The sequence below is a fragment of the Procambarus clarkii genome, chromosome 55 (assembly GCF_040958095.1).
Source record: "Procambarus clarkii isolate CNS0578487 chromosome 55, FALCON_Pclarkii_2.0, whole genome shotgun sequence".
Classification (NCBI taxonomy): domain Eukaryota; kingdom Metazoa; phylum Arthropoda; class Malacostraca; order Decapoda; family Cambaridae; genus Procambarus; species Procambarus clarkii.
In genome coordinates this window covers 8,258,310-8,280,109 of record NC_091204.1, presented here as the reverse complement: position 1 = coordinate 8,280,109, position 21,800 = coordinate 8,258,310, and the positions used below count along the sequence as shown (strand labels likewise).

Sequence of the window (21,800 nt, the reverse complement as noted above, 5' to 3'; positions counted from 1 at the left end):
ACGATTATGATCATGGCAATAAGGTTTCTAAAACAGTAGGCATTCTTCCAAAGCCAGACACTGTACTATGTTCCTCGCCCTAACCTAGTCACTCAGTATTATTCACTCATTTATCTATGTCTTGTCTATTTATGTCTTAAAGGTTACAAGACGTACAATAGTCAATACAATTAGTGCTTAAAATGTTAAGGATCTCTTGTGAAACACGGGTATTAATAAAAAAATTTATTATGTAAAATAAATAAAAAATGCCCAAGGGCCATGAAGTAACAAGAATGCAAGGCCGCCACAAGCTGGCGTAAGTAGAGAAGACGGAAGATTCTTCATATTAAAAGACCCTGCTTCTCCAAGATGGCAGTCACACCCTGCTTGCCCTGGACAATCACCATATGGAGAAGGACTGTTTACTGTGAAGGGAAGTCCACAAATGCAATGCCAGCATGAGTCAGTCTTGAAGGGTAAACAATGATGGCACCCTCACAGTAACACTAAAGCCGAGCAAGCCCAGTGAGGAAGACCTGTTGATGGGAAGGAGGAGAATCATTAGTCACAACAAAATCCACATAGAAACAAAGGAGAGAAAAAAAATAAAGTGGATGTCTTCTTTTTGTATAGACATAATAAATATTGCCATTTGGCTATGTATTTATATGATATATAATAGAATACAGCATAAAACAAAATAAGAGGGGTGATAGGAGAAGAAAAGATTAGTGTTCAGTGAGAATCCACAAGGTCTTCTCTGAATACTCTATTTTCTTCAAGGCTGTGGGTCCCTACAATTGCACCAGAGGTGGTACACACCCCTATTATTATTTAAACAGGTGAGTACACACACGGTGTTAGCAAACTTAGCCTCCAAACACACACACACACATGGTATCAGCAAGCTTAGCCTCCAAATACACACATGGTATCAGCAAGCTTAGCCTCTAAACACACACACACACACACAAACGGTATCAGCAAGCTTAGCCTCCAAACACACACACACACACACACACACACATACATGGTATCAGCAAGCTTAGCCTCCAAACACAGACACACACGGTATCAGCAAGCTTAGCCTCCAAACACACACACACACATGGTATCAGCAAGCTTAGCCTCCAAACACACACACACACACACACATGGTATCAGCAAGCTTAGCCTCCAAACACACACACACACACACACACACACACACACACACATGGTATCAGCAAGCTTAGCCTCCAAACACACACACACATGGTATCAGCAAGCTTAGCCTCCAAACACACACACACAGAAAATGGGGACATTGAAACAGTTGATAAACTTGATTTCAAGAGAGAGAGGTCACTATGGGGAACTTCAAATTTTTTTTAATAAGTAATTAGGCAGACTTGTTGCTAGACAGGGAAGTAAATTAAATGTATGCCAAATTTTGCAAAATATACAATGAAGGCACACAAACATTCATACCAAAACAGAGATGCAGGGCCAGAAAACAGGATTGGTTCAACAGAAATTGAGAGAGGGCCACAGACCAAAAGACACAAAAATGGAATGAAAGACATTGAAAAACTACAAGCAGATGTCAACAAAGTTATCGATTGGGCAGCAGAAAATAACATGATGTTTAACAGTGATAAATTTCAGGTATGGCAAAAATGAGGATCTGAAACATAATACAGGGTACAAAACACAATCGAATCTTCCCATAGTAGAAAAACAGCATGTCAAGGATTTGGGAATAATGATGTCCGACGATCTAATGTTTAGGGAGCATAACCAAGCAAATATTGCGTCGGCCAGAAAAATGATCGGATGGATTATGAGAACTTTCAAATCCAGGGATCCCATCACAATGGTTGTACTCTTCAAGTCACTTATGTTGTCCCGTCTCGAGTACTGCTCAGTATTCACTTTCCCCTTCAGAGCACGGTTGCACGGTTGTTCCTGCCGGAACAACCGTGGACATCTTCAGGAGAAAACTGGACTGTTTTCTAAGAGAAGTTCCGGATCAGCCGGGATGTTGTGGGTATGTGGCCCTGCGGGCCGCTCCAAGCAACAGCCTGGTGGACCAAACTCTCACAAGTCAAGCCTGGCCTCGGGCCGGGCTTGGGGAGTAGAAGAGCAGAACCCCATCAAGCAGGTATCAAAATAGAAAGAAGCCAAACCCCCAATCATACCAGCGATACAAAGATGCGAGAAACAACTATACAGCAGTAAGGGAAGAGGCAGAAAGAAATTTTTAAAAAGGGATAATGGATAAATGTAAAACAGAACTGGGCCTATTCTACAAATTCATAAACAACAAATTGTAGGTAAAGGATAATATCCAGAGGTTGAAAATAGGAAACAGATTCACAGAAAATGATAATGCAATGTGTGAAACATTAAACCAAAAGTTCCAAAGTGTGTTTATACAAAATGAAATCTTAAGAGAACCAGACACAATAAGAATTTCTGAGAACATCATAGAGCGTATAGAGGTGTCTAGAGATGAAGTGGAAAATATGCTAAAGTAGCTAAGTAAGAACAAAGCAGTTGGTCCAGATGGAGTTTCACCATGGGTTCTGAGAGAATGTGCATCTGAGCTCAGCCTTCCACTTCACCTAATCTTTCAGGCATCCCTGTGTACAGGAGTCATAGCAAACATGTGGAAAAAGGCTAACATAGTTCCAATCTACAAAAGTGGCAACAGGGAAGACCCCACCTCTCTCAGTTATAGACCTGAATCATTGACAAGTGTAACAGTGAAAGGATTGAAAACAAAAAAAAATAATAAAAATTAATGGGTAGAACACCTTGAGAGAAATTATATAATATCACACAGACAGTATTGTTTTTGATCTGGAAGATCCTGTGTATCGAATTTACTCAGTTTCTATGATTGAGCCACAGAGATTTTAAAGGAAAAAGGTAGTTGGGTCGACTGCATCTATCTAGACATAAAAAAGGCTTTCGACAGAGTTCCACATAAGAGGTTGTTCTGGAAACTAGAAAATTTTGGATGGGTGACAGGTAAGCTTCTAACATGGATGAAAAATTTTCTGACTGATAGAAAAATGAGAGCAGTAATCAGAGGCAATCGGACTGGAGAAGTGTCACAAGTGGAGTACCACAGTACATGCACCAGAAATGTTCATTGTCTACATAAATGATCTACCAGTAGGAATACAGAATTATATAAACATGTTTGCTGATGATGCTAAGATAATGGGATGGATAAGAAATTTAGATGATTGTCATGCCCTTCAAGAAAACCTGGACAAAATAAATATATGGAGCACCACTTGGCAAATGAAATTTAATGTGAATAAATGCCATGTTATGGAATGTGGAATAGAACATAGATCCCACACAACCTACAAATTATGTGAGAAATCTTTATATAATTCTGATAAAAGAAAGAGGTCTAGGGTTGATTCTAGATAGAAAACTATCACTTGAGGCCCACATAAAGAACGTTGTGTGAGGAGCCTATGCCACGCTTTCTAACTTCAGAATTTTGTTTAAATACATGGATGGCGAAATACTAAATAAATTGTTCACGAGTTTTGTTCGGCCAAGGCTAGAATATGCAGCGGTTGTTTGGTGCCCATATCTTAAGAAGCACATCAACAAACTGGAAAAGGTGCAAAAACATGCTACTAAGTGGCTCCCAGAACTAAAGGGCAAGAGCTATGTGGAGAGGTCAGAGGCATTAAATATGCCAAAACTAGAAGACAACAAAAAGAGGTGATAAAATCACTATGTACAAAATAGTAACAGGAATTGATAAAATCAATAGGGAAGATTTCCCGAGACCTGGAACTTCAAGAACAAAAGGTCATAGATTTAAACTAACTAAACAAAGATGCCAAAGAAATATAAAAAAATTTCCTTTCGCATACAGAGTGGTACACGGTTGGAACAAGTTAAGTGAGAAGGTGGTGGCGGCCAAGACCGTCAGTAGTTTCAAAGCATTATGTGACAAAGAGTGCTGGGTAGACGGGACACCACGAGCGTAGCTCTAATCCTGTAACTACACTTAGGTAACTACATTTGGTGTCAGCAAGCTTACCGTCGAAACACACACAAACAGCCTGCCTATTATTCAAGGCCTTCTCTGAGTACTCTCTATTTTCTTCTCTGAGGCTATGGGTCCCTAATCTTGCACCAGAGGTGGTACAACTTTTAAGTTTTTAACTACTGCACTGAGCACCTGATTTTGGCAAAGACTTCTTAGTGCAATTGTCAAGGACATAGTTCTGGTATTTTTTTGTTTATAAATATTCAGGTATAGTTAATGTCAAAATGTTTCAAAACTCAACAATTTATATTTCAAAAGAAAAAAAGTAATGAAAACATTACAAAACATTAAAATATAGCCTAATTAATTAATTAATAAAATAGCACAACTCTCAGAATGTCTAAAGGTGCTTTGAGCAATGAAGTAGTTAATTTTATATATATAATATTATATATATAATTTATATTTACCTGTGACTACTGCTTAGCAAAAATTTGATCTCTGTGAAAATTGGTCTCGTCATTGCTAGGAGATATTTTAAGACCATGATTTGCTGTGGATGGCACTGTAGTCTTCAAGTCATCAATCTAAAAATAGAGGTAATCTTTTAAAATGTAAATTTTGTATAAAAAAATGCAAAAATAAATTGCAAGAATAATATGAAGTTATTATACAATTTTTTTTTTAATTATTTAAATATTTGTGAGACATTATTAAGAAATGTATGAAGTACAGATTCTCTAAGACCTGATATGTATCTGCTTATGTTCCACCACATTACATTCAGGGCTGAAGAGAAAACACAGCCATTAAGGTAATGATCACTTAAGATGGACTGGGATGCTACATGTAGGTTGGGGCTAAGCTGCGTGAGGCTAGGATGCCCAGCCTGCCTTGTCTAGGCTGGGCTGGGCTAGGCAACACTAGGAAGGAGTCAACAAATCTCTGGAGTGCCTTACTTTTCCTGATATCCTTAAAAAAGCAAGAATGATGCCATTTTATAAAGGAGGCGAGACAGCTGAAATAAACAATTAGAGAAAAATATCAAATCTACTTATACTTTCAAAAATATTTGATTTTTTTTTTTACAAACATCTCTTCCTACTTTGTAAAATTCAACATGAATACAAACACACACACACATCCCTAGGAAGCAGCCCATAGCAGCTGTCTAACTCCCAGGTACTTATTTACTGTTAGGTGAACCAGATATAGCGAATAACCACAAAATCTTGTAAAGCCACTAGTACACGCAGCATTTCAGGCAGGATATATAATATTAATATTATATATATATATATATATATATATATATATATATATATATATATATATATATATATATATATATATATATATATAACTGAAAACTCACACCCCAGAAGTGACTCGAACACATATGCTATGCCCAAGATTACCAACCGAGTGCCAGCGGGGAAGTGGGTCAAATAGCCTCGGCTATCACTTCCTTATGTCTGGTCGTGATGGTCAAGCGGATTAAGGCGTCCCTGTACATACCAGTTGCGTTGCTCCTGGCAGTATTGGGTTCGAGTCACTTCTGGGGTGTGAGTTTTCAGTTGCATATTGTCCTGGGGACCATTCAGGCTTGTTCGCATTTGAGTTCCTCACGTGTTGCCCCAAAAATGAGGTGATTTGATAAAATGCTATGCCCAAGATTACCATCCGAGTGCCAGCGGGGAAGTGGGTCAAATAGCCTCGGCTATCACTTCCTTATGTCTGGTCGTGATGGTCAAGCGGATTAAGGCGTCCCTGTACATACCAGTTGCGTTGCTCCTGGCAGTATGGGTTCGAGTCACTTCTGGAGTTTTCAGTTATATATATATATATATATATATATATATATATATATATATATATATATATATATATATATATATATATATATATATATATATATATGAATACATACATACGGGACAAAGAGCCAGAGCTCAACCACCGCAAGCACAACTAGGTGAGTACACACACACACACATTATATATATATATATATATATATATATATATATATATATATATATATATATATATATATATATATATATATATATGTCGTACCTAGTAGCCAGAACGCACTTATCGGCCTACTATGCAAGGCCCGATTTGCCTAATAAGCCAAGTTTTCCTGAATTAATATATTTTCTCTAATTTTTTTTTATGAAATGATAAAGCTACCCATTTCATTATGTATGAGGTCAATTTTTGTTTATTGGAGTTTAAATTAACGTAGATATATGACCAAACCTAACCAACCCTACCTAACCTAACCTAACCTATCTTTATAGGTTAGGTTAAGTTAGGTAGCCAAAAAAGTTAGGTTAGGTTAGGTTAGGTAGGTTAGGTAGTCGAAAAACAATTATTTCATGAAAACTTGGCTTATTAGGCAAATTGGGCCTTGCATAATAGGCTGATAAGTGAGTTCTGGCTACTAGGTACGACATATATATATATATATTATATATATATATATATATATATGAGTGTCAGACGATGGAGGAATGATTTTTTTTTAATTTAATTTATATAAAAAAATATTCCTTCTGAAGATGTATTAATATATGAAAGTACTTAAGGAAATTCCTGTTTCAATTCTTCCTCCGTGGTCTGACACTGTCACATTTTTCATCAAGTGTTAATTTTTGTGATTTACACACACGTGGCATGTTTACACACACATTATTTATATTTTATATATATATATATATATATATATATATATATATATATATATATATATATATATATATATATATATATATATATATGTCGTACCTAGTAGCCAGAACGCACTTCTATGCCTACTATTCAAGGCCCGATTTGCCTAATAAGCCAAGTTTTCATGAATTAGTATATTTTCTCTAATTTTTTTCTTATGAAATTATAAAGCTACCCATTTCATTACGTATGACGTCAATTTTTTTTTATTGGAGTTAAAATTAATGTAGATATATGACCGAACCTAACCAACCCTACCTAACCTAACCTAACCTATCTTTATCGGTTAGGTTAGGTTAGGTAGCCGAAAACGTTAGGTTAGGTTAGGTTAGGTAGGTTAGGTAGTCGAAAAACAATTAATTCATGAAAACTTGGCTTATTAGGCAAATCGGGCCTTGAATAGTAGGCATAGAAGTGCGTTCTGGCTACTAGGTACGACATATATATATATATATATATATATATATATATATATATATATATATATATATATATATATATATATATATATATGTCGTACCTAGTAGCCAGAACGCACTTCTCAGCCTACTATGCAAGGCCCGATTTGCCTAATAAGCCAAGTTTTCCTGAATTAATATATTTTCTCTAATTTTTTTCTTATGAATTGATAAAACTACCCATTTCATTATGAATGAGGTCAATTTTTTTTTATTGGAGTTAAAATTAACGTAGATATATGACCGAACCTAACCAACCCTACCTAACCTAACCTAATCAATCTTTATAGGTTACGTTCGGTTAGGTAGCCGAAAAAGGTAGGTTAGGTTAGGTTAGGTAGGTTAGGTAGTCGAAAAAATATTAATTCATGAAAACTTGGCTTATTAAGCAAATCGGGCCTTGCATAGTAGGCTCAGAAGTGCGTTCTGGCTACTAGGTACGACATATATATATATATATATATATATATATATATATATATATATATATATATATATATTGTGACGGTAACGCGTTGGTGTTCGGCTGCATACGTTTTGCTCACCCTGGCAAGCCTTGCTGGTGTTGTTGTCATTGTTGGACATGTCTTCCATAGTCGTTTTATATAATTTCGACGACGTAATTATGGAGGGAAGAGCAGGCTCAATCTCTTGAAGGAGATTATCGTCACAACTCTCCCCCGAAGCCTGCGGTTCTGGAAGAAGTACGTCGTTATGTGGTGGAGTAATGGATGGAGTCGCTTCTACTTCATAAACTCTGGAGAGGGCATTGGCTATGGTGTTGTCAGAACCCTTGATATAGCGGATCTCCAGGTTGAAGTCTTGTAAATACAGAGCCCATCGTAGAAGACGCTGGTTGGTGAATTGGGCTTGATGTAGGAAGCGGAGAGGGTTGTGGTCTGAGAAGATGGTGGTAGACCTGGCGCCTTGTAGGTACGGAGCGAAGTGTTGGAGGTTCAGGACGATGGATAGTAGCTCCTTTTCAATAGTGCTGTAGTTCCTCTGGTGTGGTTTCAGTTTGTAGCTGTAGTAGCTGACAGGTAGAACCTCCTCGCCTCGTTGTTGCATCAGGACACCACCAACGCCGGTACCACTGGCGTCGACATGAAGGACGAAAGGCTTGGTGATATCTGGAGAGGCGAGAATGGGGTTAGAACAGAGGAGGAATTTGAGTTGTTCAAAAGCAACGGTTTGCTGTATGGTCCAATTATACCGTTGCTTGGGACTGGTTAATAGAATTAGAGGTGTGGCGACTGTACTGAAATTCCTCACAAACCTACGGTAGTAAGAGGCAAGACCAAGGAAGCGCAGGAGCTGCTTCCTGGTGGTAGGCTGTGGATACTGTTGGATGGCTTGAGTGTGTGAGTCTAACGGAGCTATGCTGCCACTCCCAATAACATGACCCAGATAACGCACTTTACCTTTCGCGAAAGTGGACTTGCCCAGGTTGATGGTGAGGCCGGCTGTCAGGAGCTTTGAGAACAGACGTCGCAGCTGGAGCAGATGTTCACTCCAGGAGTTGGAGGCTACGACGATATCGTCCAGGTAGGCGTATGTGTTATCCAAGCCCTGGATGACACGGTTGACAGCTCTTTGAAAGGTGGCCGGGGCATTACATAGTCCGAAAGGAAGGCGTTCATATCTGAAAAGTCCAAAAGGAGTGATGAAGGCAGATATCTCTTTAGCGCGCTCCGTTAGACACACTTGATAGTACCCCTTAAGCAAGTCCACTTGGGACAAGTACTGGGCACTACCAATGGCATCAAGGATGTCATCTATCCTTGGCAAGGGGTAAGCATCCTTGACAGTGACAGAGTTCAGTTTACGATAGTCAGTGCACAACCGCACCTTACCTTGGGGTTTGGGCACCAAGATACAGGGTGAGGCCCAGGGGGACTCACAAGGTGTAGCCAGTCCATGATCCAAGAGGTATTGCACCTCAGCACGCATGACTTCCTTCTTGCTCGGGCTGATTCGGTAGAAGGGTTGACGAATCGGCCGGGTGTCGGGGAGCAGTTGGATGTCGTGCTGGGTAACATTACACTCTTGGGGATCATCTCTGAACAACTCTTGATGTTCTCTGAAGATCTTGACGAGAGGTGCACTATGATTATCCTGAAAGTATTTGGGAAGATCATTAAGGATTTCGGAATTAGAAAGCGCTGACTCCTTGTCAGTGCTTTCGGGAGGAGAAGCTGGGAAGGTCTCACTGTGGATGTAGGGTTCTGTGAATGTGGAATAGTTAGTCAAGACAGTGGGAGGAGTACCATTATATTGCTTCAGGAGGTTGACGTGGCACAGCTGGGTCTTCCGCCGCCTATCTGGAGTTTCTATGACGTAGTTGTTGTTGTTTCTGCACTCTTTGACGCAGTAGGGTCCTGAAAATCTGTTTTGTAAAGGTGAACCTGGGATAGGGAAATAGGCAAGGACGAAGTCTCCCGGCTTGAATTTTCTTACTTTGCTGGTCTGGTCGTAATGAGTCTTCATTCTCACCTGGGCTTTCAATAGATTATCATGGGCAAAGCGGTGGACTCTCTCTAGAATGTGTTGAAGGTTTTGAAGAAACTGGGGCACATTCTGATGCTCACTGAAGGTGGCATCTCTGAGAGAGTCTTTGAAAGCCTTAAGGGGAGTACGGCACTTACGGCCGTAGAGCATCTCATAAGGAGATACTCCTAGGGACTCATTGGGGAAACTTCTGAAAATACACATTATTAGGTCAATCTGCTTATCCCAATCCTTTGAGGTTTCACTACAAAACTTTTTCAAGAGTGCTTTGATGGTCTGATGACTACGTTCAAGAGAACCCTGTGAAGCAGGATGATAGGGGCTGGACAATACCTGTTTGATGTTGAACTCCTCCAGTGTCCTTTTGAAGAGATCACTGGTGAAGTTGGTGCCACAGTCACTTTGAATCTCCCTGGGAAATCCGTATTGAGTGAAGATCTTCAATAGATGTTTTATAACCGTAGCAGCCGTGATGTTCTTCACTGGAACTGCTATGGGAAATCTGGTGGTAGGACACAGGATGGTTAGGATGTAGGCGTTACCTGAACTGGTCCGAGGTAAAGGACCAACACAGTCTATTATGAGTCTGTGGAAAGGTTCCGCAGGCACCTGTATGGGAATCAGTGGTGCTCTGGGAATGGAGACGTTCGGTTTGCCTGCCATCTGACATGTATGACACTGTTTTACGTACTGTTTGACGTTATTTACCATACCTGGCCAGTAGTAGTCTTGACGAATCCCATGGTAAGTCTTGTTGAAGCCGTAGTGGGAGAATGCTCCGTGGGCCAGGTGTAGAATAGTGGGCCGCAGGCTGGTGGGAATCACAAGTTGTTCGATGTTGGCCCAATCGTCCTCCTCCTTCAGTTTACTGGGTCTATATCTGCGGTAGAGCAAGTCGTTCTCTAGGAAGAACCCAGGAATACTGTCGGGTTGAGTCTCAGCCTGGAAAAACAATGGTGTTAAAGTAAGATCTTCCCTCTGCAACTTACGGAACTCCAACTTGGTCAGATGCGGGGGGAGTTTCTGAGGGTCTTGAGGGACAGCGGTAGCAGTAGAGTCAGCTGGCTGTGGACGTGCGGCTTGTGCACGGGTGGTCACGAGAACCGGAGGAGAAACTTCATCACTCTCTTGAACCTCTGCTGGAACATACTCAAGAATAGGGTTTATTGGCACAGAGTTACACACCTGGGGTTTGTCCATGTTGATCAGGTTGGTCGGTTGCAGGTCTTCTGCCAAGTCGTTGCCTAGGAGAAGTTGCACTCCAGGCATGGGAAAAGGCTTTTCCCTGACGGCGACTTGTGTGGGAACCGACCTGTGAGATTTATATTTATTTAATTTATATGAATTTATATTTACGTTAATTTATATACTTCGATAGCAATTTGTATAATGATAAGTGGACTGTATTTCTGCAATAATCTCTTAATCTCACAAATCGATCCTCTACACATTAGGGGGGGTTATTAAATTAATATATATGCAGCCAATCAAACTACAGTAATAGCTACATACATTGATGAGGTTCCTTATCTTATAGTACAGCAGGTTAGTCCACCAGGTATAACTAGGGTGTAGACACCAAATTATCCTCTTTGAGGTAGCTTCCATATCACCCAGTAACTGGTGCACAAATCTTGCATCCTCGTCTTGACCTGTCAAAAGTGCGCTAGCTGTGAAGCCAGATACCTATATATGACAAGTATATCAGAGAAAACAGTACATGGAACATGAAGACCTGGCTTAATTACCTTTAGTTTGAGGCGATTTCGCGATCTAACCGGGTCACCCTATATCCTGACATTAATGGCCATAAATGAATGATAAACGGGTTTCGGATAGACTTAACTTGAATTTGTAGACAGCGTGTTGACAATGGTACACCTTTGGCTTCCATAACACTACGTCCAAGTAAATTTAACAGGAGCCGAATTTGCTCCCGTGTGCCTCTGGTCTCAATATACACAATGGCTGTTTAACACTCCATACTATTGACGTTACTGGCCGACATTGTCCAGAATGATAGGAGCCGAATTTGCTCCACACATCTCGGAGGTGACACAACAATGGCTCCCTCCTTCCTCCCTGACGCCTGGCCTACTTTGTCCAGATTTCAGAAAGTGATAGAAGGGTCACATTTACTCTACTTTAATATTGATAATTAAGTTAATTTATATAAGATGTTTTTATGATGGTAAAGTCCAAAGACTAATGTATTTAAGAACAATTCCCAGCAGAATAGCTGGTGAATTATAATAGTATGTGGTGATGATATCCCGTTTTCTATAGACGGTAATTCCACTACAAGTTACGTTTTTTATGGGTAACTTGTTTATACAACACAGCTCTTATCTGTTTGTATAATATATTAAATGGTGTCGGATTTTCCGACATAATTCCCCAGGGGGCTGCTCACGGGTCGAAGTCCTCTTTAGAACAGACGAACACCGATACTCCTCCTTCGAATTATTAGATTAATTTGATGTTAGTAGTTAGCAATCACACATTTGTGCGTCTGTTCGTACAGGACGGATGTCCCGTACTAGAGTTGCAGGGGTTAGAAGTCTAATGCGATTTCATTTCCCTGTCAACTCTTGAAAGGCTAATATTCAAGCCTAATTACTTATTATTTAACCCAGAAGACTGAATGTGATCAAGTACTACAGTCAAGTATGATTCAGGGACTGCAGTGAGATCAGTGACATTAGATATAACTTGAAGTTTGTTCAGGTAACTGGTCACTGATATATAAACACTGAGGCCCATGGAATACATCTTGATTAAATAATAAATGTATCAAATCAGTCATCAGATTTATTGGGGTTTAATTTAGTTAATTGATTCAGAGGATTGAATAGCTCATCATTAAAGTAAAGTATGGTTCTGAGACTGCAGTGGGTTCAGTGACATTGGTCGCAGTGACTTGTAGCTGTTTTAGGCTACTGTTCACTGATTTGCCACTGAGGCCTCATGAACTCATCTTCAGCTTCAAATGATGATACTAACATCAACCTCTGTTGGTATAGTCAACTGTAATCTCCTTAGTATAATGCTACTGGAGAAATATAATCAGCTGACAAATTTAGATTTCTACTGGTATTGTTTATCTGCAGGCATAGGTCTCCTCAGGCTTGATACTGGGCCTGAGAGTAATTTACCTCCTGCAGAGTTTAACATGGTTATACCCTGATATTTAGTAGGGCTACCGATGAATCGATGGCAATAGTCTGTCCCAACAAGGAGACCGAAGTCAGTGAGGTGATCAGACTTAATATTATCTGCCAATTTTATTCCTCTATTTCTCAGGAATTTGACTGTTGCTCTCAGACCTTGAACTTGTAGGTCTACTGGTATTTTGTCCACCACAATGGCTTGTACTCTACAGACGTACCTGCCTAAGCGTACTGATGGTTGTACCACCTGGTAGACTTGAGGTCCTGCATCTGTTACAAACCCTGAGATGTTGAATGACATCTGGGCTACAGGCCTTAATTGTAATTCATCTGCCAGCTTTTTAGTGATATATGTTCTCTGGGATCCTTGGTCAAACAACCCACGGGTATGGACCTTGGCCCTCTTATTCAGGATGGTAATTTGGGCAGTAGGCAAAGTCGTATTACCTTTAGACTTTGCCGATTGGACACTGTTTGTTTGTTGCACCTTGCAGTACTGTACTGTGGTGGGAATGCTATCTTCCACCTTGGGGTTTGGAGACGTTGTTTTGGTGTCTCTGCACAATGCTGCATGGTGCTGACCTTTGTTACACCTATTACAGGTGTGTAATTGGGTATCACAGTCCTTGATGTTATGTTTCCTGAGGCACCTCGTGCAATGTTGCAAATCTTTGAGTCGCTCAACACGGGCGTCACTATCAGGAAAATTAGAGCAGTGGTACATTGAATGTTTCTCATTGCAGAACAAACATGTTCCATAGCTTCCAGTACCCTTTGGTGTCACGTTCTTGGATGACACAGTAACTATAGGCTTGGAGGGTCCCACTGCATATACGCCCACACTGCCACTGTTCCACTTTGGTGTTGAATTATATTGTCTAGATTGATTTGGAGTACCTTTGGTACTCTGTGGTTTACTATTATTGATTTCTGAGGGTTTACTTGGTGGTTTTAATTTGTCATGTGTTCGTAATTGATGAACTACTGACTTTAAACCTTCAGATATTTCATTCATGGATAAGATGCTTTTATTGTAATGAGCACTTATTTGTCTCAATATGTCCCTAGGTATTTTCTCCTGGACAATTATTTTCAAGACCCACTCAGCCCCGTTTGTATCTGCTGTCAGGCTGAGGGCATTGATCAATGATTCTACCTCCAGCTTGAAGACTTGGAGTGAATCAGCTGAAGCCTCCGGTGGGGGTAAATGCAACAGCTCATGAACTAAATGTGATGTTCTTACTTCTGGATCAGCATAATTATCCTTGAGGAGTTGTACTGCCAGATCATAGCCGTCATTAGTTAATCTCAGATGGGATACTACTGTTTTAGCCTCACCTGATAATTGGCCTTGCAAATAAGAGAATTTACTACTCTTTGGTAAAGATTGTTTTGAGTCTACAAGGTCAACGAATTTGTTCCAAAATTCGTCCCAATCTTCCTCATCTTTTCCTGAGAAAGTGGGTAAATTAATTGGAGGGAGTCGAGCTTCTGCTTGACTCGTATTAGATGCAACTGTTGTTGTTGTTGCTGTTGCCTTGTTCTGGGCAATTAATTTGACATAAGGCTGTAACGTGGCCTGAGTGTGATCTTCATAATTCGCAAGATCAACCATAATGTCGTCTATTTCTGTTTCTGATAAATTGGTGTTGGCAAGTTCAGCCACATATGTTGCTATTTGACATTTGATTTGCTCAAATTTACCTGCAGCTGCTTGATAATAGCTTTCCAGGTCAGCTTAATCAACTGTTGATTCTTGTGACAAATCTTCACATTTCTTGATCTGTCTTGTTAAGTGGCCTTTAAGACCTGCAAGGGTTCTTTTCATTCTCCCTGCATTATCCATACTGGCTAGTTGGTGAAGCCTTGTGGGACTTGTACTTGGGCTGCTCATAATACTGAACAAGCTCCAATGGTAGCCTAGGGTAAATTCTGAACTCACTAGGCAATAATCCTACCTCTACTAGAGGTTAGCACTTAAAATTAATACACATTATATATATACAATCATACACACTAATGATTTGAGTGATAAACCAGTGTCATGGAAGTACCTTTAGGTTAGCTCTTCTATATCACCCTAGGATGGTAGAGACACTAATTAATCACTCAAAGGTGTAATGATCATAAGTAAATTATTATATATACACAACTCAATTCGAGTTGATAAAAATTACACCCAAAATAGGGTCTGGACCATTCATTAATGGTGTTAGGTTGTTCAATATAGTACAACTGACTATGGTAATAATGGGACTAGGATGAACGATAATAGTTCAACTAGTCAATGGTTAATATCCTACCCTGTTGTGGGTTGGCAATTAGTAAATATTATACTGTGATCACTAGTGCAATATATATTAAATAATTCTCTATTTTGGAGAAATAATATACACAATTATTGTTAATAGCCTCTTAATTAGCCTCTATGAAACTTCTAATATTATCTAGAAGTATTAAATATTATTAGTGACCTCGCGAAATAAAGTCCACAAAATTCGTAGATAATCTCTCGCGAAATGTAACACCACGAAATCCGTGAACAATCTCGCGAAGACACAGTCACTAATTTGGCTGGTTTCAATATTAGCGCTGTCATTTCACGAAATAACACGCCACCAAATATCTGTGGGTGTGCATGAAACCGCTGACGAAGCTGAACTGGGCTGAGGGAGGCTCCTGAGCCCCCACTAGGCTTCGCCGCTGTCTTTGACTGGCTTTGTTTAAATCACACTGCACTAGTATATTTAATGAATCCACTGGTTAACTGGTTCATCCGGTACTAAGATGACCAAATGTGGGTTCAAAGGACCGAATATTCCGGTTCCGAAGGACCAAATAATGTGGGAACCGACCTGTGAGATTTATATTTATTTAATTTATATGAATTTATATTTACGTTAATTTATATACTTCGATAGCAATTTGTATAATGATAAGTGGACTGTATTTCTGCAATAATCTCTTAATCTCACAAATCGATCCTCTACACATTAGGGGGGGTTATTAAATTAATATATATGCAGCCAATCAAACTACAGTAATAGCTACATACATTGATGAGGTTCCTTATCTTATAGTACAGCAGGTTAGTCCACCAGGTATAACTAGGGTGTAGACACCAAATTATCCTCTTTGAGGTAGCTTCCATATCACCCAGTAACTGGTGCACAAATCTTGCATCCTCGTCTTGACCTGTCAAAAGTGCGCTAGCTGTGAAGCCAGATACCTATATATGACAAGTATATCAGAGAAAACAGTACATGGAACATGAAGACCTGGCTTAATTACCTTTAGTTTGAGGCGATTTCGCGATCTAACCGGGTCACCCTATATCCTGACATTAATGGCCATAAATGAATGATAAACGGGTTTCGGATAGACTTAACTTGAATTTGTAGACAGCGTGTTGACAATGGTACACCTTTGGCTTCCATAACACTACGTCCAAGTAAATTTAACAGGAGCCGAATTTGCTCCCGTGTGCCTCTGGTCTCAATATACACAATGGCTGTTTAACACTCCATACTATTGACGTTACTGGCCGACATTGTCCAGAATGATAGGAGCCGAATTTGCTCCACACGTCTCGGAGGTGACACAACAATGGCTCCCTCCTTCCTCCCTGACGCCTGGCCTACTTTGTCCAGATTTCAGAAAGTGATAGAAGGGTCACATTTACTCTACTTTAATATTGATAATTAAGTTAATTTATATAAGATGTTTTTATGATGGTAAAGTCCAAAGACTAATGTATTTAAGAACAATTCCCAGCAGAATAGCTGGTGAATTATAATAGTATGTGGTGATGATATCCCGTTTTCTATAGACGGTAATTCCACTACAAGTTACGTTTTCTATGGGTAACTTGTTTATACAACACAGTTCTTATCTGTTTGTATAATATATTAAATGGTGTCGGATTTTCCGACAACTTGGACTTCCCCGTTCACGTAGGGACAATCCAGGTGGACTCTGGCGAGAGGGTATGGAGTGGTAGCAGTGAGGTCAGTGATGAAGACTGTTTCCCCGGTGTAGACTATGTTGGGCACAGCCGACTTCAAGATGATCGATTGTAGAGCCGCTGTGTCCCTCAAGATCTTCAATTTGAAACGTCCCTCCGGATTTGAACCGTTGGCAGAGACAGTTCCAGTATACAGGTGGTTACTGAAAAGAGAAAGATCATTAACATCAACACCAACATTCATCACAGGCTTACCGGACTTAGGAGGAGTTGGTTTGGGTCGTTGTTGGTCAGTGGTTCCCTTGTATTGAGACTTACCACACTTGTCTATGGTATGTCCATAGAGTCTACAATACTTGCAGTACAGTTGTGAACCAGCTTGATCGGGGCTCACCTTCTCGTAACTGTACCACGACTTCTTACTGGAGGATGGTTCAGGTGTCAGCCGGTGGATGAGGCTGTAAGTGTCAGCCGACTTAGCACACTTCAGGTAGTCGGTTTCTTCTTTATCTGCTAAGTAGAGGCGGACAGGAGGCGGCACACGTCTCAAGAATTCTTCAACAAGCATCAGGTTGACGAGTTCTGTAAAAGTAGAGACATGTGCTGCTTCCAGCCATTTCATGAAATACCTCCGTTTCGTGTTAGCAAACTCGAGGAAGGTAGTGGTACTTGCCTTCAGGTGGTCACGGAATTTCCTTCTATAACTTTCGGTGGAAAGTAGGTAGGCGTCTAACACTGCTTGTTTCAGAGTGTAGTAGTCATTCTCAGACGCCAAAGTACTGAGTGTGACTGCAGCTCTACCTGTAAGATGGACTCTGAGAAGTGTGGCCCATTGGTCGACAGGCCAACGGAGTTGATTAGCAAGGGTTTCAAAGGTGGTGAAAAACACATCAACTTCTGCTTCTACAAAGGATGGCATTAACTTACTTGCATGTGATATATTAAAACTGACGGGAAGATTGGCAGTAGCTTGCTGGCGTTGAGTGAAGTGTGAAGTTTCCAAGGCGATTTCGCGTTGACGACACTCTAGAGCCAGAGTTGCTTGTTGCTTGTCATGTTCGCGTTGCATCTCCAACTCGCGTCGTTTGGTTTCAAGCTGTACTCGTTCCCGCTCCTGGAGTAGTGCAACCTCACGTTCTTGGAGGGCGAGTCCTCGTTCGTGTTCTTCTCTCCTCAAAGCAGCTTCGCGTTCTTGTTCTTCCCTTCTTATGGCAGCCGCTCGTTCTTGTTGTTCGCGGGCTTCCCTTTGCTGCTCACGTTCAATCTTAGCCAGCTCTAGTTTAAGTTTCATCGTTGCCAAGTCAGTTTTCTCTGCAATATAGTAAGTTTCATGAGTTTCAGAGTCTATCTTACCTTGCTCTAAATAGTAATCCAGCAACAGGTTGTGTAGGTCATTTTTGTTGGCTTGGTAGGGAACTTCTAGTTGATACTCATGTGCAAGAGTTTGTAATTCAGTCCTCTTGGCACGACTTAAAGTCCCTATTTCACCTGCTGGATTTGCACGGAAAGTTTGGAGACGAAACATGGTGAAATTAGCAAATAAAGGTACACGAATATTCAATAGTGAAATGTCAGAAACAGGACAACGTGGCAACTGGTACCTATCCTGTGTGATCTTTAACAATTAACGTTAAGTGAAAGATATTAAATGATTAAATTAAATCAAGGGCGCAGGAAATCTTGTACCCGGTACTCATGTAAGAGAATAAGGGCAAGAAAATCCTACTAACAAATGAAACAAAGTTTCGAAAACAAATGAAACAGTTAAATGCTTCAAAAGTAAAATTGGTATTCCAAGGATGTAGGCATACCTTGCCAAGTCTCTATAGGACATAAAGCAAGTTTTTCCCACTGAATTTAATATGATACTTACAGAATTAGCGAACTTTTGTGCTCTGAAAAAATAAGCTAATTCCCTACCGTTGTATGTATCATCATCTCTGACTGACGTGTAGGGGTGCGAGGTGTCAACTTGTGACGAGAACTGCTGCTGAGGTCCCAATTCAGCAACTAAAGTTCGAGCTAGAGGAACTATGGCCCTCTTTGTCCTCCTACAGTCAGATTGCAGAAGATTGGGTACTCTTGACCCGGGGCAGACCACAGTACCAGGGTACCAATATGATGATCTGTCAAAAATGAGAAATATCCAAGGGACAAAGATGGTAAACACGAGTAATAACACGGAGGGAGAGATGACCAATTAAGAGTATGACTGCGGCCTACAGTCACCACGTAATCCAAAGTTGTCTCACCTTCACTATATGTTACTCTCGTAATGCACAATACACCGCACCTTATAAAAAATGAAATTGAATGAAAAATAGTAAAGCTACGTTAACAAAGTTAAATACGCTTACCATAAATTACCACTTGGCACCAGTACCTGAGTGAAGCTCCTAGGACAGGCCCCCATATAACTTGTGACGGTAACGCGTTGGTGTTCGGCTGCATACGTTTTGCTCACCCTGGCAAGCCTTGCTGGTGTTGTTGTCATTGTTGGACATGTCTTCCATAGTCGTTTTATATAATTTCGACGACGTAATTATGGAGGGAAGAGCAGGCTCAATCTCTTGAAGGAGATTATCGTCACAATATATATATATATATGTCGTACCTAATAGCCAGAACGCACTTCTCTGCCTACTATGCAAGGCCCGATTTGCCTAATAAGCCAAGTTTTTATGAATTAATTGTTTTTCGACTACCTAACCAAACGTAACCTAACTTTTTCAGCTACCTAACCTAACCTAACCTAAAAAGATAGGTTAGGTTAGGTTAGGTTAGGTAGGGTTGGTTAGGTTTGGTCATATATCTACGTTAATTTTAACTCCAATAAAAAAATATTGACCTCATACATAATGAAATGGGTAGCTTTATCATCTCATAAGAAAAAAAATTGAGAAAATATAATAATTCAGGAAAACTTGGCTTATTAGGCAAATCAGGCCTTGCATAGTAGGCCGAGAAGTGTGTTCTGGCTACAAGGTACGACATATATATATATATATATATATATATATATATATATATATATATATATATATATATATATATATATATATATATATGGAACCCTCAACCCTATAAGTGGAGGGTTCCTACAAACTCAACCAGAGGTGGTACCCTCTATATATTAATAAAAAGGCAAGGCTATGCTAAATCTAGGCAGGGATTGGCTTGGCTAAGCTGGTCAGGGCTTGGCTAGGGTAGGAAGGACTGGTCATGTTTAAAAGCAAGGCAGGGTTAGGCTAGGCAAGACTAGGTAAGGGTATATTGGGATAGGCTTGGCTACGGTAGGCTAGGAAGAGGTAAACTAGGATAAGCAAGGCTGTGCAAGCACTATGCACAGTTAGAATGAACTATGCTAAGATGGTTTAAGCTGGGCTAGGTTAGGATAAGCTGAGTCATGCAGGGCCCCGATTGACCAGTGGAGTCTAATAGTCTAACCTTCTAGCTAGTTTGCTGACCTAAGAGTGTAAATGCCTAGCCCCTAACCTGAGATATATACAAGAGTTGTTACATTCTTGTACAGCCACTACTACGAGTATCGTTTCGGGCATGTCCCTGGAATACAATCCCCCCCGCGAAGAATCGTTTTTTCATCCAAGTACACATTTTACTGTTGCGTTAAACAGAGGCTACAGTTAAGGAATTGCGCCCAGTAAATCCTCCCCGGCCAGGATACGAACCCATGACATAGCGCTCGCGGAACGCCAGGCGAGTGTCCTACCACTACACCCCCTGCTGCAATATTATTATAAAAGAAATATTACTTATTATAATCGTAAATACTAAATACCTGTTGTGTTGATTTAGGGGCGACGACGATCGTGGGATCGGATGCGAGCCACAGGTGGCCTACACCATGCTTTCTAAGGCGTCCCTCTCATAACAAAAACAAATCCGTGCATTCATACACAAACAGAGATCCCGTGGTTATGCGAATACTTGCAATTCTTTTACTTAAAATAATAACAATTAGATTAATAATAATTAACATAATTTTTACTCAAGATTCATAAAAATCATTAATACTATTTTAAAAGAAGATTTGTAAGACATCTAAAAACAGATATACAGACTTTGTGTGATATTTATTTCAACATTATATATTAATAGAATGTTGTAACTATTATTTTTAAATATTAGGTAGTTTCCAGCGACGTATATCGCATATAAACGTTGCAAAAAGATTTTAGACTGAATTAACACATTACACATTTATGGAGTAATTAACAACTAAACAATCTTTATTTTCATTGCAGAACATATATCAGAGCATACTAGTGACTCATACATTTAAAATAGTGTGATTTTTAAACAATTCGGTTGTAAACCCGCAGAACCGCCTACCCGCCAAAGACGTAACATACGAAATGGTATATAATTCATTATTTTAAATTACATATATAATCATTAATAATTTTCGGCAGCTATCGAGGTTCTCCATAGGCAAATTCCTGTACTCTAACAAGATGCTACTTGCTGTTTAGCTGTTTAAATTCTTGGAAAATTGTAATGACCAGCGACATAAAATATAACAATGAAATAGTAGCTGGTAACTGCAGGTGAACGAAAAATTAAATTCCAAATTGATTAGATGTTTTTCTAAATATAAAGATCGACCTGAAGGAATTTTATGAATTATGGACTAATTAAACAAAAAAATAGGTAATTTTACTTGAAGAACAGATACCAGAGAATAGTTAGTGAGTACATTAATATTGTATAATGGGAGAAAGCCCCTGGTAGCCGCGAATTAAAATAACCACCTACATTAATTGATAACTAGGAAATAGTATCTGGAAACTTTATCTGAACGAAAACACAGTACCAATTTGTTTAGATGTTTTTCTTAATATAAAGATCAACAGTAAGGAATCTTATTCACTATGGACAAATTAACAAAAAAAAACTATAATTTTCATTGAGGACCATATATTAGAGCATACTTAGTCACTTATATATTAAAAGTA

The 21,800-nt window shown here is 39.7% G+C and overlaps 1 long non-coding RNA gene across 2 annotated transcripts; it reads right to left on the bottom strand.

The window, feature by feature from the left end:
• Positions 1–210: 210 nt before the first annotated feature.
• On the bottom strand, positions 211–20,732 carry LOC138352810 (uncharacterized). Of its 2 annotated transcripts, XR_011222881.1 has the most exons (4): positions 20,624–20,723; positions 4,948–5,006; positions 4,459–4,575; positions 211–518 (listed from the first exon to the last, which is right to left on the bottom strand). It is a non-coding gene; the product is annotated as an uncharacterized lncRNA (long non-coding RNA). The 2 variants fall into 2 exon arrangements; XR_011222882.1 differs by lacking the exon at positions 4,948–5,006 and having other exon boundaries at positions 20,624–20,732.
• Between the last annotated feature and the right edge of the window lie 1,068 nt (positions 20,733–21,800).